The following is an 18,729-nucleotide window of genomic DNA, read 5'->3' as shown; positions in this document are numbered from 1 at the left end:
TATGATGTACAAGATGAATCTGTTTCAATGGGATTTGCAGGCGAATGAAGCGAGTCCCATTGACACTGTCGGGGTCCAGGGGTCATGGAATCACAGGCAGTGGCGGACTAAGGAGGATCCAGCAGCAATAATATAAAAAATTGAAGTGAATTGAAAGATTTCAAAGTACAGTACTATAGGTTCTATCGATGGAAACTATTTGATACTAGTCGGCAGGCGCGCTTCGCTCGTCTGCATTTTTCATATGGGCATGCTCCTTTCCATCAAAAAGTCAAAAGAGAATTTTAGGAACCGTTTGATTCGAATTATGTAGTGCAGGATGGAAAAAATCGTGTTTCTATTGGAATGAATAAATATTTCTCTGTAGAGACTTTGTTAGGATATTATGAAAATTATTGTATTCAGTTCAGGCCTTTGAAATTTCAGATAGGAATCACGTGGTTAACTTACAAAACATTCATATCAAACTCTCTCGAGTATGAATTTTCTGAGAAATGGAGAAATTGCATAGAAAACTAAATAAAAAACTGAAGAAAGGAATCCCTCTAATTTATCACCGCTATTACCTCAAGTTTACACTTTCAAATTCAGTTGTTTCTGAAACCCCTGAAAAAACAACTTACTCTGAACCTAAAAAAATATTACGCGGACCTATGGAACAGATATAAAAAATTTTTGTCCATAAAATAATAAAAAAACGAAAAATATAGAAAAACTTGGAATATGCCAGCTTTGAGCGTATCTTCAGTGAAATATTGGGCACCTCTCAACATAATAGTTTTAGACCCTAGCTGACATTTGTTCACCCTGTGAACATTTGTACCTAATTTGGAAAAAGCTGACAAAAAAAAGAAAAACACTTATTTTGTGCCTATGTTTGACGATATCCCACAGCACTTCTAATACAACATTTTTCACACCTAAGGCCCATGTTATACAAGCGCTAATGCCACGGCGTTAAAGCGGTGCTGGCTGCGCTGAACCGAGTTACACACAGCGCGCACTACAAAAGTAACATTGCTAACTCAAGTTATCAGCGCTTGTTTTAGACCCTAATAGTACGGACCTTGAGGTGCGTACAGATTTACACACCAGATTTATGTGCCTCGAACACGTGCAATTCATTTTTTAACAGCTGATGCCATAGAAATTGAAATTGAAATTGAAATTGAAATTGAAATTGAAATTGAAATTGAAATTGAAATTGAAATTGAAATTGAAATTGAAATTGAGATTGAGATTGAGATTGAAATTGAGATTGAAATTGAGATTGAGATTGAAATTGAAATTGAAATTGAAATTGAAATTGAAATTGAAATTGAAATTGAAATTGAAATTGAAATTGAAATTGAAATTGAAATTGAAATTGAAATTGAAATTGAAATTGAAATTGAAATTGAAATTGAAATTGAAATTGAAATTGAAATTGAAATTGAAATTGAAATTGAATTGAAATTGATATTGAAATTGAAATGAAATTGAAATTGAAATTGAAATGAAATTGAAATTGAAATTGAAATTGAAATTGAAATTGAAATTGAATTGAAATTGAAATTGAATTGAAATTGAAATTGAAATGAAATTGAAATTGAAATGAATTGAAATTGATATTGATATTGATATTGAAATTGAAAACATTTCAGACTGACTGACTGACTGACTCACTCACTCACTTACTCACTCACTCGCAGAACTGAAAATCTACCGGACCAAAAATGATCAAATTTGGTAGGTATCTTCAGTTGGCCCTTTAGAGGCGCACTAAGAACGGATTTGGTAAAATTTCAACTCTAAGGGTGGTTTTTAAGGGTTTGAAGTTGGTCTTTTAACATGTATATTCTTCTTATTCCAATCTCTCAATTATAATTGAAATGTCCATACCATATGATAATATAGAACTATAATCTAGAGAGAGTACCTCTTCAAAACAGTTGTTAACTGGTAACTAAATTAATATTAAGGGTTGGCATAAAGTTGAGTTGACTTTGTTAGGTTGGCACCAAGTTGAAGATTGAAATGCATTTATCGCGAAAAAATTGATTGGGCACTGCTACTTCAATCAGAGCCATTCCTGGAAATATTATTATTATATTACTAAACGTCAGGCTCGCTTTGCTCGCCATATCCGTTTAGCCAGACGTTTAGTCTGAACCCCCGACTGGATCGTCCTAACATATGATAAAAATATGACATAAAATTTCAAATTTGGTAGGTATGTTCAGTTGGCTCTTTAGAGGAGCACTAAGAACGGATTTGGAAAAATTTCCAAAGATATGCCCAAAATGTGTGTTTTTCCATCGTTTTTTAGCGTTCTTCTCTCAGCTTTATCGAGAATAAATCAACATAAAATGTTCAAATTTAGCTCAGCTGGGGTGTAATAGTGTTGCGTTAGAAGGAATTTGAAATAACGCCAAAGATACGCCCAAAATTCTCGGTTTTTTGCGTTTTCTCAGTTCTTTCATCAAGTAAGAGAGAAAATGTTCAAATTTGGTACAGAAGTTTAGCTAGGATCTAAAAATTTCGTAATTAGATGACTTTGGTATTTCATCAAAGATACGCCCAAAATCAGCGTTTTTCCAACGTTTTCCAAAGCTTTTCTGCGTTTTCTCAGTACTTTGACTTTCTGATGGAATGAAGCATGCTCAGATGGAAAATGCAGGCGCTGATCTCATTTTTGGACGATCCAGTCGGAGGTCCAGGGGGCGGAGCCCCCTGGCTAGACGGATATGGCGAGCGAAGCGAGCCTGACGGCTAGTACAAAATAAAATCACAATAGTAATAAAGAGAAGAAAGAATACAAAACAAAAGCAAAAATATTAAATCATATCCTCAACAACTTAAAATTTAGACATACACGAATGTATCTCAAACTCTTATTCATTAGATTAATATTTAAAGTTGATGTTCCTGTCAACCCATTCCTGTATGATTCTATTTGAATTCCCAGTTATATTCCTGTTAACAAAATCAAGTGGTATTTTATTGATTAAATAATTGCAATAGTATTGAAGTTGATGTCTGCATATAGTAAGCTTTATGAGATGTATGTTAAATCTATTTGCACTATTTGCCCGTATGTTATAGGGAGTTATATGAATTTTAAACTGATTTCTATGTTTGCTTATCTAACAAATTACTCTTTTAATGTGGGTCTGTCTCAGAGTTGGGACATTTAGTTCGATGAAAGTTTCTCTACCTGAATAAAGTCGTGGTCTTCCAAGAGCTGCTCTTATCATGTGTTTTTGCAAAATAAAAACTTTTTTTGAATGTGTGTAAAAGGCAGCGCCCCGGACCTCTATTACATATTGAAATAATCAGTGGGCGTATGCATGATATACTTTCCCAATTATATACAATTTTTTTATTTTATGTATTTTGTAGAAGATGTGTATCAAGTACTTCAGTTTTGAACATAAATATTCTATGTGTTTGTTCCACTTTAGGTGTTGGTCTACTACTATTCCTAGGTATTTCATAGTTTTCACTCTTTCCACTGATTTTATCTCTTGTTCTTCATTCATAGTATTGGTTTTATTGGTATTCATTTTTGAATCCAGATACTAGTGGTTGCCCGGTTATGTTGAGTGAGAAAGTGATTTATTTGGTTTTATCGGTATTTAAGGTGAGAATGTGATCCTGAAGCCATTTTTGCACTATTTTTTAACTCTTGTTCGCATTATTGAAAAGCTCCTCCCAGCTATTTCCACTGAAAACGAGCGTTGTATCATCTGCAAATGACAATGTAGAACAATTTCTGGGATTTAGCTTCAACAGATCGTTAACATAGATTAGGAACATAATTGGGGATAAAACCAAACCATGAGGCGAACCAAAATGTGAAGTAAGAATAAGAATAAGGATAAGAATAAGAATAAGAATGCTTTTATTCCTTTGAGCACATAAAAAATGGCAATTGGAAACGTCAATACAATATAATACTAATCATAATTAAAATACATTGGTAAAAATACAATTACTATAAAATAACTTGGAAACACATGTGTAAAATGAAGTGATTTTATATAATCATACACAGGAAATAGTAGGAAACCATGGTCAGCCTTGTGGAAAATAGAAAAATCGATAAGCTCAATATGGCCATCCTAGACTTAAACTGAGTTGAAAAATTAAAGCTTGAAAAAGTTGTCCATTCTCATCTGGAAGAAGTCATCAAAAGAATATAGAGGGTTTTGCAAAAGAATGCCCTCCAGTTCAGATTTGAATCTGGACTCCTGCAAAACCCTTGCCGAGCATGGCAGCACATTAAAAAGCTTAAGGGAAATGTGCTTGGGACTTTTTAAAATCTTCCCCAACCTAGAATAAGGAACATCAATTTTATATCTGTTTCTTGTACTATAACTGTGCACTTCATCTCTGCAAAGGAAACTGTCTATTCTCCTCTTCACACTCATTAGAAGCCTGAATGCTACCATGCTATACACTGTCATAATTTTCTCCTTAATGAAGAGAGGCTTGCAATGTTCAAGATAAGCGGCACCGGAGATTATCCTGAGAGCTTTCTTTTGCAAAAGGAGTACCTTTTGGACATCTGGGGCACAGCCCCACAGTTCCAGACCGTAAACAAAGACACTTTGAAAAAACGCAAAGTAACATGACCTCAGGTACTTTTTGGGGACTGATTCCCTTAGACTACGAAGCAAGTATATGGATCTAGAGAGTTTAGAGCATACACTATCTATGTGCTCACTCCAAGAAAGCTTTCGGTCAAGTGTGAGACCAAGAAGCCTGCCACTTCCTGCACCCTCAGCGACCTCAGTGATTTGTCTCAGTGCAAGCACCAACAACTGAGTTTTATCTCTATTCAGAAGCAAACCATTTGCACAGAACCACACTGCAGCCTCATCCTGACACTTGATCATTTTCTGCTGAAGAGCATTCAAGTCGCTATCCACAGTTACCATGGATGAGTCATCAGCATAACGGACGACTTTAGAACCAATACTGTACTCAATATCGTTCATCATGATTATAAAGAGTAGAGGCCCAAGAATGGATCCTTGAGGAACTCCATGAGGAACAGATAGAGGACTTGAGAGACTGGAGTTCACACACACAGTCTGACTTCTATCTCTCAAATATGATTGAAGAAATTCTAGAGCCTTGTTACGTACACCAAGATGATGGAGTTTTTTCGCTAAGATATTATGATCAACAACATCAAAAGCTCGACTCAGATCGAAAAGTTTCTCTCAAGGAACTCGTACAATTGATTAGCAACAGCATATTCCAATATCTTACTGAAAATATGTGGGATGGATATGGGTCTGAAATTTTTGGGTAAATTTTTGCAACCTTTTTTATGAATAGGCACTGTTCTGGAATGCTTGAGTATCCGTGGAAAAACGGACTCTCTAATGCAGGCATTGAAACAAAAAGTTAATGGTTCCAAAATAACATTTATGACAGTTTTTATCATAGAGCTGGAATGATCATAAATATCTTTACTGATAGATGACCTAATTTTGGATACTATATCTGCAATTACTTTAGATGACAATTCCCTCAGACCAAACTCAAACTTGGATCCGGGAGAAGACGCTAAAAGCTCCTCAGCTGACACATTAGCTGGTTCAATTGCTTCCCGCATTTCAGAGACAGTATTTACAAAGAAATTATTGAAGTCCTCGGCGGAAACCAATGTTGAATTTGACAGAGGTGGTTTGGAACTTTTTCTAATTATTTTCCAAGCAGCTACACATTTATTTTTGGCTGATTCAATGAAGTTGGCATTGCATTTTAGTTGTGTCATCTTCAACTCATATTTGTACAGTCTTTTTAATTTATTATACGTTAATCTGGCTGAGTCTGTTCTGTCTTTTTTAAATTTGTCATATGCAATCAGCACATAACATCTCAAACTTTCCATAGCAGGTGAAGAAAGGTAAGATTCCTTTCTTTTTAAATTATAAGATCTCAGACTAGAATAAACAAATGGGAAAGACTGTAGGAACAATTCCTGAAATCTGTCAAAAAATGCATTGAAGTTTTCTTCAGCGTTTCCGAATGTAATAATTTTGGACCAGTCAACTGAACTTAATCGCGAGCAGAAGCTTTCAAATCCAGACAAAGTAATTGGTCTCAATTCCCGTTTATGAGGAATATTAAAGGGTTGTTCATGTGGATACATCAAAAAATCCGATTTCAGATGAAAACACACTGCATCATAATCACCCAAAGCAACTGGTTCCACCTTCACCGAGAAAGATTCCGAGCTCAAGTCTGTCGAAATGTTGTCCAATGCTGAGTCAAGTCTAGTAGACTCGAAATTTGTGAGAGTTAGGTTAATACACTTCAAGAGATTAATCAAGTCAGACGTTTCAGAGTTTGCAGACAAAACATTCACATTAAAATCCCCTCCTGTTATAAAATTATATCTATTTTTATATTTAACTCTCAAATATACAATAAGTTTTTCTAAAGCTTCAAGGAAGAGATTCAGATTGCCTCTCGGTGATCTATAAATAGCTATTATTATAATATTTAGTTTTTTCATAATTATCCCGGCAAATTCATGATGAATTTCACAGTTATATGCAGTCACATCTATTACCTTAATTTGATCAGTATGCTTATTTGCCACAAAAATGACGACTCCACCATTCCTCGCCTCACTTCTGCAGAAAGCAGATACAAGTGAAAACTCGTGTATTTTAACCAACTCTAAAGTGTTTGCCCTCAACCAATGCTCAGATATACAAAGCACATCAAAATTATGTTTATTGTTAAAACATATTGATTTCATTAATTTTGTTCCCAATGCTTTGTACGTTACAAAAGAATAGTGAAAAATTATTTTTACTACAGTGACCATCTAAATTGAATTGTTCAGGACCGGGAACTGAGACAAGCCTAAAAAATTCATAGATTGAGAAGAAGCTGACATATTTGAGAAATTTTGATTTGAATGTAGGATAGGAGTACGAACAGTCACATTGGGAGTCAGGCAAAGAGATTTTGGAATCATCGTGGGCGTATCAGTTACATATTGTATAGCTGGAGAACAGCAAGCATTGAGATTAGGTTTATCCAATAGCACATCAGTTCTTAACGATGCGAGATCGGCACCAAATAAGTCTCTCATATTTATCTCGCAAGCCGTTTGACCATGATCCTCTTCCCTCGTCGTTTGAGATGAAGCCCATGCCTCGTAAAGTGGAATCTTTTCAGGAACGTGTTTATATCCATGAAGTGAATGTTGAGTCCTCCTGTATAGTTTTTCACCGCTCTTGATAGGTAGGCGTTGGCGTAGCTCATATTCTCATTGAGGGCAGGATCGTCGTACCTGTAGGGCACACTGCATACCAGGATATTAGTTTTTAGATCCACATTAGTAAGAGATCGCATTGCTTGGTCCAATGTCAGTTGAAAAGGTTCGTTACGATGGAGGTCATTTGAACCCGCCGATAAAATGACACAGTCATCTTCTGTAAAATCTTTGACTATGTCAAGACCTTGCTGAATAACGTGCTTCAACTTTGCACTAGCTTTAGTAGTTACTAAAACTTCCAATACATCTCCAAATTCACTCGTAAAATTACAGAATTGCTTTCCCTGACTATCTGCTAGAATTGTGACTCTCTTTTTCTTTTTGGAAGCAAGCTCGCCACCGTTATAATGAGTCTTTGGTTTCCTTTGAGTTGAGGGGGGTTGATAAACCTGAGCTATCACCTGTATTTGTTGTGGTATCAAAGGTGACGATGTATTTGAAGAGAGCACCGAAAATCGGTTTACTGTTTCTAAGGATCTGACCTGTCTGTGTTCATTTCATAGTTTAATCGTTTTTCTAGGTGTAACAAAGTCCGTAAACTCAATAGAATTTCGCTCCGAATTTAGTTTTTCTCTGTTGAGAATACTATTTTGCTCAGCCTGAATTATGTGTATGATAGCATTCTTACTCTTCAACTCTCCATTCAAAGCAAGCCTGGATGCCTCCAGACATTTAATTCGAGATTTAAGGAAATTTATTTCCTCCTCTGCTTTCTCCTCATTGATTAATGGATCCTCGAAACATTCTCTTCTTCTTTTCCTTTCATCACTCACGAGCTTAGATAATTGTTTATTTTCCTCTGCTATCTCTGTCAGATTGTTTCTCAGCTCATAGTTGTCCGTTAAAGCATTGTCCAGTTTATTTAGGACTCCGATTATATCCGGAATCAAGTCAATAATTGCGTATTTGAGTATTTTTCGGCAATGTAAGAGAGTGTTCCCCTAGTACTCACAGCCAATTCAACTACATCATCATAAACGAGGCCACCGTTTAAATTATCCAGGTCAGATTTAACATCGCGAATTAAGTTCTCGTGTTTTCGCCGGGTCATACGTTTATTCATTTCTCATAGGAGCGTATAAGGTATGTTATGAGAGAGTACAGCTATAAAGGAAGAGCAGAAAGGATATCGTATATTGCCAAGAGAGCTATCGAGGCTGGAAGCAAAGGAAGCTCCTGAATATGGATAGGTCAATAATATTTGTTAGATTTAAAACTGCCGCTTGATTGTAAGCGAAAGGTTGACCAATGATAGAAGAGGCCGGTGTCAACTATCAATGCGTTGTCATAGCAACTGAAGGACGCTATAGTTCTGTTAAGGTGTTGACGTTGAGGTTCTTGTTTACGTCCGACGGTAGATCTTGTCTTAGTATGAGAAAGAAGATAAGGAGAGTGACGTTGTAAGATTGATTAATCAGTCAGCTGGTTAGCCCTCACAATAACAGAATAACGGACCAGGAGACAATACTGCTCTGAATTGTTCCGAAATTCGAAACACAGCTGACAGCGATTTCAAGAATGAACCATACAACACTTAATAATTTAACCTCACAAATGTGTCACCCTAGAGGTTGTAACGTTTCTATTGTAAATTACTCACTTCTTCAGACACTTCCTAGGTATGTAATCGTTGCACAGATATGTAATGTAACAGAACTGAGTGAATCAATAACTTATCGAATTCAAGTAGATTGGATATCCGTTTGACCATTTAAAGTTAAATATTGTTTCCTATCTGACAAGTAGCTTGAAAAAAGTTTGTTTACTGAGCCTCTAATTCCAGATTCATCCAGCTTATTTAAAATTTTATTATGTGGGATTGTATCGAAAGCTTTTCATAAATCCATGAAGACAACTAGAGATTTTTTGTTTTCATTAAAATTGTCATATACAATTTTATTCAAATGAATTACTACCGCGTCCTTGGTTGACTTTTTAGCTTGAAACCCATATTGGTTTTCCTGTTCTCAAAAGTCTGTATAACTGACTAACATTTTACTGGTGACATAAGAAAAAATCGATTTGAGTACTAATTATTATCAGTTATTACTGATGATAGTAAAAAAACTCTCTAAGGCTGTGCAAAGGCTAAAAATAAACTTCACTGGTGATATTTTCAAAGTTTCTTGATTTGTAACATATCATCAAGCTATCAAAATGAAGAAGTTTTCATGAGAAAACATTTTTTCCCATAGTTTTTTCTCTTAATTTTTGAGATATGAGCGCCTAAAGTTTAAATTTTTGGGATAGAACATTTCAAATTCGGTAAGAGATAAATCCATGAAATTTAGAAGATAGTGTTAATCTTATATACTTAGCCTATATATCTTATATAGTTACCGTCAACCGGGATGACTTTGAACACTGTTTTTGTTATATTGATCACAACTTTCTTAATACTTCATCAATATATATGATGTTTTCCAAAAAGTAACCGAATTTAGTGTACTTTATGATACATATAACATAAAAGCCACTAAACATTTTTTTTTCCAAAAAAAGAGAAAAATGGTACTGTTTAATCTCACCCAGCAAAGGGGTGAGCTTGAACACATCATAAAATATGGATTATTCACCTGTAAAAACAATCAAATTTTCAATCTACCACCTCTAAAACGTTATCCTTAAGCAAGTAGCTTATGAATGAAGATCATTATGCAAGTCACTACCAAAATAATTAGATAATTTGAAACATTTACAGAAAATTGAAGAAAATTCATGATTTTTTAGAAAAAATATATTAGGACTATGAATTATTATGAAATTGAAAAATATATACATTAGGACCCAGGAGACACAAAATTATTAATTAATATTATAATTGCCAAATTTAACATTAAAAATCTGGTTTGGCGCACTCACACAACTTTCCTTGCCGTTATGAAAATTGATCACCGGACGCTAGTGTTCACGCGCATCTCAAGTCTACAATAATTCTAAGATCTAAGCCAGCTGGTGACAGTAAAAAAACGCTGGAGACACACGAAGTCTGTCTGCTATCTCTTCATAGTGAATGATTCAATAGAATCAACAGTTGCCAACAGTTTGCAATTGAAATAATAACATTTTCTCGAATTTCGAGCTTATTTTAAATTTTAGGTGAAAATGTTACTGAACATTAATTGTAGAGATTTTCATGCTTAATCTTTTTCACTTGATATTTTTCGTTTAAATTGTATCATTCTGAAGCCTGATAATTGGGAATCTGTAATCAAATTTTGCATAGATGGGGCGGAGCTCCTGGAATTTTTACAGATATGAGACTTGTGGCAGATGATAGAGCTTATCAATGACTATTTAAGGTATGTTTTTGATCAAAATCGTTGGAGCCGTTTTCGAGAAAATCGCGAAAAACCCTGTTTTTGACAACATTTTCGCAATTTCATACGCCATCTTGAACTGCATTAGATCGAAGTTGTTCGTGTCGGATCCTTATATTGTAAGGACCTTAAGTTCCAAATTTTAAGTCATTCCATTAATTGGGAGATGAGATATCGTGTACACAGACGCACACACACACACACACACCACACACACACACACACACACCACACACACACACACACAACACACACACACACACACACACACACACACACACACCACACACACACCACACACACACACCACACACACACACACCACACACACACACACACACACACACACCACACACACACACACCACACACACACACACACACACACACAACACACACACACACACACACACACACACACACACACACACACACCACACACACACACACACACAACACACACACACACACCACACACGACAGACCTTGGAGAAAATGTTCATTGCGTGAAAAATAAATTTCTCAAAACATTTTTATTCACATATTCTGAAAGATGAAAATAAGCGTTATTCAAATACATTAGATCAATGTTCATAGCTTCTCTTGAAATATTGTCTGTATATAAAAGTTTCAAGGCAACTCGAAAAAGGACCTACTATTTGAAAGCTTGAAATCGTGAAGGCAGTGGAATAGTCGACCTAAATGATATAATGATTGTGAAAATCAATTCTATGGGAAAAAATCGATTTTATAAAACCAAGATCGACTCTATATGTTGAACAGTTTATCTGATATCGAACGAAAACGAAAGGTCTGATCTTGTGTTCAAACTCACCCCGCTTTTCAAAGCCACCCCGGTACTTCATGGTATTGTTAATCGAGTCTCGAGTGAAACAGAAAGTTTCTGAAAATATAGATTTCTGAGAAAGTTATTCATTTTACAAAAAATGCTCAACTTGAAAATATTCAAATCGAAAAGCTTTGTAAAATATCACCAGTAGAAAGTTTAATTTCAATCTTTGCACAGCTTTAGGGTATGAATTTTTGAAAAAGCCATTCCATTTCCTAAAAATGACTGAATAACTAAATTCCAGTTATTTATTGATGATTGTAGATTGACATAAAATTAAAATATTCGTGATTGCTTGTGAATGTAGATTGCTTTAGATGTGAAGTTGATCTTAAATCTTCTTGATATATGTCAGATACTTTATACCTTATATTCATTTTTTGCAGTAGTGTTACTCATTCACTTGAAGAAATGCAGATGATTGATATCACTTGTTGGAATTGTAAATTTGTATATATAGATATATTATAAGTAGTATGAGTTTGTATGTACTGGGAAGCTTTTTTACGACTTTCCCCCCCCTCCCCCTCCTCACACACCCATCCCATGTACCCCCCAACACCCCTGCACCACTCCTGCCCCCTCCGCCGCCCCTTAGAAGGAGAAGAAGCTCTCTCTCTCTCTAGAAGAAGGAGAGGTGGAAGAAGAAGAGAAAGAAGAAGAGGAAGAAGAAGGAGAGGTGGAAGAAGAAGGAGAAGAAGATGGTGGAGAAGATGATAACGATGATACTCTCTCTCTCTCTCTCTCTCTAGTCATGCTCCAGTTAATATAGTCATGCCTAATTACATTCAGTCATGCTCAATTACATTTAGTCACACTCTATTTGATGATGAAGCAGAGAGAGAGAGATATGTGTGAGAGAGAGAGGCAATCTACTGACAGATTTAAGTGAAACAAACTTCTGCCAGATTTAAGTGAAATGAATATCTTACTCTCAGATTTAACTGAAACATGTACTTGACAATGATGTGAAGCACATACAGAATTGTGGGTTGTACACACAACGAACATTATATTTTTAATGTTTCCTCAATCATAGCTAATGCATAGAATGAACTTGTATATCCAAATACACACACACACATTAGTAGACATGTATCTTTAAACTCTCTAGAGAGTGATCTATGATCTTTTACATTTTTTATTGGCAATGTCATATAAGCATTTCCAGAGATCATTAGAATTATTAACAATAGCTAATGATTCATCATTATTTGAACAACCATAATGCAAATGTCCAGTTTCTAGTATATCAAGTAATTCAAAAATTTCAGATAAAATTGGAAAGTGGAGATTTTCTGTTTTTGTTAATGCAAGATCACTCACCTCATCACCCGTTGAAAATTTAATATTCTTTGCAATTAGATCAAATTCATTGAATGAAATTGACATCAAGAGACAAGATAGTTTCTTGAACTTTGAAAAACTATATCAATCAACCATATTTTTCAGTTGAGTGTATGTACAGGTAAAACGTGATAAGAAACTATTTGAATGAACTTGTATCTGCACACTATACTACACACTTCTATAAATAGAATTGAGCTTCAACACATGTGAGATCTTTACAGCTCAACTAACAAAGTGTTACTGAACAATTGAACCTAGACATTGCAGGTACAATGGGAAATGAAAACAATCGAGTATACACTAGAAATTTATTTACACAATTCACTACAATTGTTCATCACTTCCTCTTCAATTTTTATCAGTTTACCAACAGACAGTTTATGAGGTCTGTAATAGCATAGATCCAGCTTCAAATATGGTGATAGATTAATTGAGCTGGATACGGGTGCATATAAAGTTGAGGATATTATAAAATCTTCAAAGAATAAATTGAATATTGATGAGAAGAAGAAGAATAAACTTATTATACGTGCAAACGCAAATACTATGAAGATTGAATTTCATTCTGATAAAGCTATTGATTTAACACATACTGATTCGATTGGTAAGATACTTGGTTTTGATAATGTTGTTTTGCAACCAAATAAATGGCATTATTCCCAGCATTTGGTTAACATAACAAGCATTGGTAGTATTGTACTCAAGTGTAATTTAGCATGTGGTAGTTACTCTGACGGAAGACAAAAACATATAATCTACGAATTTTTGCCAAAGGTTCCTAGCGGCTATTTAATAAACGAAGTACCATCACCGATTATTTATGTACCTTTGAATACGCATCGAATTCAAACTATCAATATAAAGGTAACAGACCAGAACGGATCGTTTATTGATTTCCGTGGAGATACAATTACAATTAGGTTGCACATACGTGAAAAACAAAAGTAAACATAATGGGTTATCTTGTTTTCGATCCACATTCAAATAAGATGTGTACACACAATGTCATTAGAGAGACGAACGTGAGAGCGTCAACACCTAAAAACAAACGTGCTTTGTCGGCTAAAAGTGTGAGAATATTAGAAAAGTTAGGTTTTATAGTTGATTGGCGGAATGTTAGGAGGAAGAGCTGCAATTAGTGAAATTCTGGACATGGAGACAGACCTTCAGTTTTATAATGATATAACCAAATTCCAATTCCACACTCATACAGTTTATTCGGGACAGGAAATAAAAAACTCTGATGAGGCACGTATAGGCATAAATTCTTTAGATGTCTATTCTTTACCTTGCAAATCATTTATATTTATTGAGGGAACAGTTAACTGTACAAAACCGGGAACAGAGCTGGCTGATCCACCAGTTGCGGCAGACTATAAATTAAGCAGTAACGTAATCGGCAACCTTTTTGATGAAATACGATATGAATTAGCAGGTCAGCAAATTTCTAAATCAAGATTGATTGGATTAACATCCACAATTAAAGCTATTCTAGTGAAGAATACGCTCAATAAGAACACATATCACTTGGCTGGTTTTGACAGAGCAGGATATGAGCTAACAGATAATAAATTCACTTTCTGTGTACCACTGAAATTAATCCTCCTGTTTTTTGAAGATTTTCAAAGAATAATTTTAAATTTGAAACAGGAACTCGTCTTATTGAGGTCACCGACAGACCTAAATTGTGTTGAGTCCGCAACTGGAACAAGCGTTAGTGTGAAAATTACAAAACTGCAATGGAGAATGCCCTACATAACTTTAGAAGATCACGTAAGACTGAAATTTTTGAGACTGCTTGATGCTGACACTCCACTGAAATTAGGTTTCCGCCATTGGGAAATTTGTCAATTACCAAATTTGCAAAATTCACTTAACCATTCTTGGGCAGTCAGCACCACATCGATTTTTGATAGTCCAAAATATGTTATAATTGCATTTCAAACCGATCGTAAGAATAAAATTAAAAAATCAATATCTAATTTCGATAGCTGTGGTATTTACAATGTAAAAGTATATTTGAACAGTGAGTATTATTCATATGAAAATCTGCTAGGTAAGAAGGAACTATTATTCCGGATGTTTTTGGATTTCGCGCCCTTGTATTATAATCATTCAATCAATAGCAAACTCGGAACAGAAATTGACTTTAAAATGTTTTGTGATCTAACACCGCTGGTTGTTGTGGACTGTTCACACCAAGCAAGTCATTTGAAATCATTGACAGATGTTCGTATTGAAATGGAATTTAATAGTGCAGTACCTGCAAATACTCCCGCCTATTGCGTTTTAATTAGCGATCGTGTGATGGAGTACACACCTCTGATGAGCATGGTGAAAGAAGTTCAGTAATTTTAATGATAGAGCGCACTGCATACAATATTATATAAGGTGTGCACTCTGACAAATTTAGTTCATCATCAGTTTCACCTTTGAACAGGTAACATCTAAAATGTCCTATTCTTTGTGTTCTGATATTTTGGACAAAGCGCAAACTCAGTCTATTGGTATCCAGTGCGATCTTGATTCTGATAGTTTCTATTATGAACCAAGGTGCAGCACACCGATCCAGAAGCCACAGGAGGTGGAGGAGGAGCAGAAACGGGAAGAGGAGGAGAGGGAGAAAGACGGAGGATTCGACGAGCCCACCAAACAGAAAGAAGTGGACAAGCAAGCGAGTACGAAAATTGCTACAGTTGATCTTCACTGGTTTAAACAAGATTGTAATCAAATTATTGTGAAAGAACTTGCCATAATTGATCAGTTTAATAATTATATTGTATTCCATTTCAAATCACCATTTGCAAAGACAGAATTGAGTGCAAAATTGTATAACGATGTAACATGGTTAGAACGTCACTATCATAAAATAAAATGGGAGGATGGAGATTTAGAATATACTGACTCATTAATACGTGATTACCTTGTAGGTTATGAAAAATTTTCACAAAAGGAACTGAGAAAGCAAAGTTTTTAAGAAGATTACATACTAACGTTCAATGTATACCAGAGGATTTTGCAAAACCCGATTTCAGCTTTTTCACTAGTTCATGGTGTTATGCTGTATGTAACATTCATAAAAATAGACCAGATGGACGGTGTGCTTTGTTCAGTGCTCAACATTATAATTCTTTGTTGTTTAAAAATGTATCAAACAAATGATTTCATGTGTGAAAACAATCGAATGCAAAGTATGAAAATGGCCGTGATGTACACGAATTCGCAGAAAAGAAACTTTGCTCATTATGGATTCTTCTACAACGGAAAAGAGATTCAGTGTGTTTATTGCATGCATGCATTGAGACTGCATAAAGCACGTACATGTTGTCTGTCTGCAATTAATGAAGAAAGACCACTTAATTACTCTATAATAGTCCCAGCCTACACTTAGTTTTGTTCATTTGCTTATCATGGATCCGAGGAAGTGGTTGGCTGCTGACAACGAGTTGGAAGTGAGGTTAAAAAACTGTATTGATTGGTATGATGAGTGTGAAAGTGCAATTAGGAAATCAACTCGTAAAATTATAGTTTGGCGAAACAATTAAAAGACATCTTTCTAAGCACGGTTAATTTAAATGACATAAGAGACTATCTATGTTATTATCATCCTCATAATTTGTGTATAGATAAGTTAATTGAAATTGAAGATGAAATTAAGAATAGTTGTGCTGAAATGTGTGAGTAAACTTTTTCTGCGTTCAAATGATTTTTCATTCCAATATCCCACTCACTTTTTAGTTTAGTAGCCAGTCAGAGCTAGACCTGACAACAGCAATGCGTGTGGTGTTATCTTTTTATACAAGTGAGACACGAGCCCCTTCAAGCAACTGTTGTTCCTAATAAGTACAGCACGTGCACGTTGTCAATTTATAGAACAGAGACACATGCCAAACATCTGGGAGGGCATTAACATGCAGTGTTATGGTTTTCCAAAGTTCAAAAAATTAACTCGTCTCTTGATGGGAATTTCATTTAACAAATTTGATTCAATTGCGAAGAATATTGAATTTTCAACAGGATGTCAAGATGCTGATTTACTGTTAACAAAAACAGAAAATGTGCCTTTCCAATTTTATCTGAGATATTCGAATTACTCAATATAGTAGACAGCAGATATCTACATTATGATTGTACAAATGATTCGCCATTATCTGTTGTTAAAAATTCCGATGAACTTTGGAAATGCTTGTACGATATTGCAGATAAAAAATGTAAAAGAACTTAGATCATTGACCTCTCTGTAGAGATATGGATTCACTTTAATCTGTCAGTATAGCATTAGATGTAGAGTGATAGGGAATTTCTCAATTCACTTTAATCTGTCAGTATAGCATTAGATGTAGAGAGAGAGAGGGAATTTCTCAATTCACTTTAATCTGTCAGTATTGCATTAGATGTAGAGAGAGAGGGAATTTCTCAATTCACATTTATCTGACAGTATAGATGTAGAGAGTGATAGGGAATTTCTCAATTCACTTTAATCTGTCAGTATAGATGTAGAGAGAGAATTTTTCCCCTCAAAGGGAAATTATTTTCTCCCTCACTTTCTTCATCCTCCTCATCTATACTGGGGAAGGGGAAGGGAAAATCTATTTTGAGAGAGAGAGAGAGATATATATCTCTTCCTTCATCTCCCTCATCTCCACTGGAGCAGGGGAAGGGAAAATCTATTTTGAGAGAGAGTGAGAGAGATATAACTATTTCTCTCTCTTCATCCCCCTCATCACCACTGGAGCAGGGGAAGGGAAAATCTATTTTGAGAGAGAGTGAAAGAGATATATCTCTTTCTCTCTCTTCATACCCCTCATCTCCACTGGAGCAGGGGAAGGGTAAATCTATTTTGAGAGAGAGAGAGATATCTCTTTCTTCATCTCCCTCATCTCCACTGGAGCAGGGGAAGGGAAAATCTATTTTGAGAGAGAGAGTGAGAGAGATATATCTCTCTCTCTCTCTTCATCCCCCTCATCACCACTTGAGCAGGGGAAGGGTAAATCTATTTTGAGAGAGAGTGAGAGAGATATCTCTCTCTCTCTCTTCATCCCCCTCATCACCACTGAAGCAGGGGAAGGGTAAATCTATTTTTAGAGAGAGTGAGAGAGATATATCTCTCCCTGTCTCTTCATCCCCCTCATCACCACTGGAGCAGGGGAAGGGTAAATCTATTTTTAGAACAGAGAGCCCCCTCGTCTTCACTGGGCAAGGGGAAGGGGAAATCTTTTTTTAGAACAGGGGATGGGAGAGGGGCGAGAGGGGGGAGGGGATTTCGAGCAAAAAAGTGGCTTCAAAGTATCTAAACCACCTTACTAGAAATATTTGGAAAATGCGTCTCATCAGTCAACTGAGATTAGCCCAACCAAACCACTCAACAATCTACTATAAGGGATGCACAGCGACGTTCTCAAGTGAGGAGATATGCACGATGTGTAATCAACTAGCTGACAATAATCTCTTTCACGCTCTTTTCAGGTGCCCTACGTTTGAACATCGCAGAAGGACGTTGTTGGCTGAATATCTCCAGGAGGGTCAGGGCAATGAGGAAAACTACAGAGATCTATTGTGTATTGACTCGGCTACCAAATTGGATAGAATTTTCTCGTACTTCTCTAGTTATATGAAATATAGATAATTTGTGAATGATTTAGAGTGATTTGAATTCTCAAGAGACAAACATTTGAACTGAAAAAAAAACTTTCTGGATTGCTTAGCATGTTATTTTTCAATTTAAATTGGCAGTGATATACTTCTGCTTTACAAGTTCACAATTCACATTGACACTGTAATTAATGTATTGATTGTATACCAACCTCTTTGTATGTTTCATGGGAACAAACACAAATAAAATATTCTATTCTATTCTATTCTATTCTATGATTCGAAGAGAAGGTGCATACATGGATCAGTCAATAATTCTAATTTAACTTT

At 35.5% G+C, this 18,729-nt stretch overlaps 1 protein-coding gene across 2 annotated transcripts in view; it reads left to right on the top strand.

Moving 5' to 3' along the window:
* Positions 1-18,729, top strand: part of LOC120351881 — an 83,142-nt gene that overhangs the window by 14,141 nt on the left and 50,272 nt on the right. Inside the window, exon 1 of one of the 2 annotated variants that reach the window (XR_005571599.1) lies at positions 8,628-8,907. The exons of the other annotated variant lie outside the window; for it this stretch is intronic. The gene's annotated coding sequence lies outside the window, so the exon portion shown is untranslated. Of the gene's footprint in view, positions 1-8,627; positions 8,908-18,729 lie in introns of those variants that run through there. 2 annotated transcript variants of the gene reach the window in all.

The sequence above is a fragment of the Nilaparvata lugens genome, chromosome 6 (genome assembly GCF_014356525.2).
Source record: "Nilaparvata lugens isolate BPH chromosome 6, ASM1435652v1, whole genome shotgun sequence".
NCBI classification, from domain to species: Eukaryota; Metazoa; Arthropoda; class Insecta; order Hemiptera; family Delphacidae; genus Nilaparvata; species Nilaparvata lugens.
Note: the sequence above shows the minus strand (reverse complement) of the source record. Positions and strands in the feature narration are given on the sequence as shown.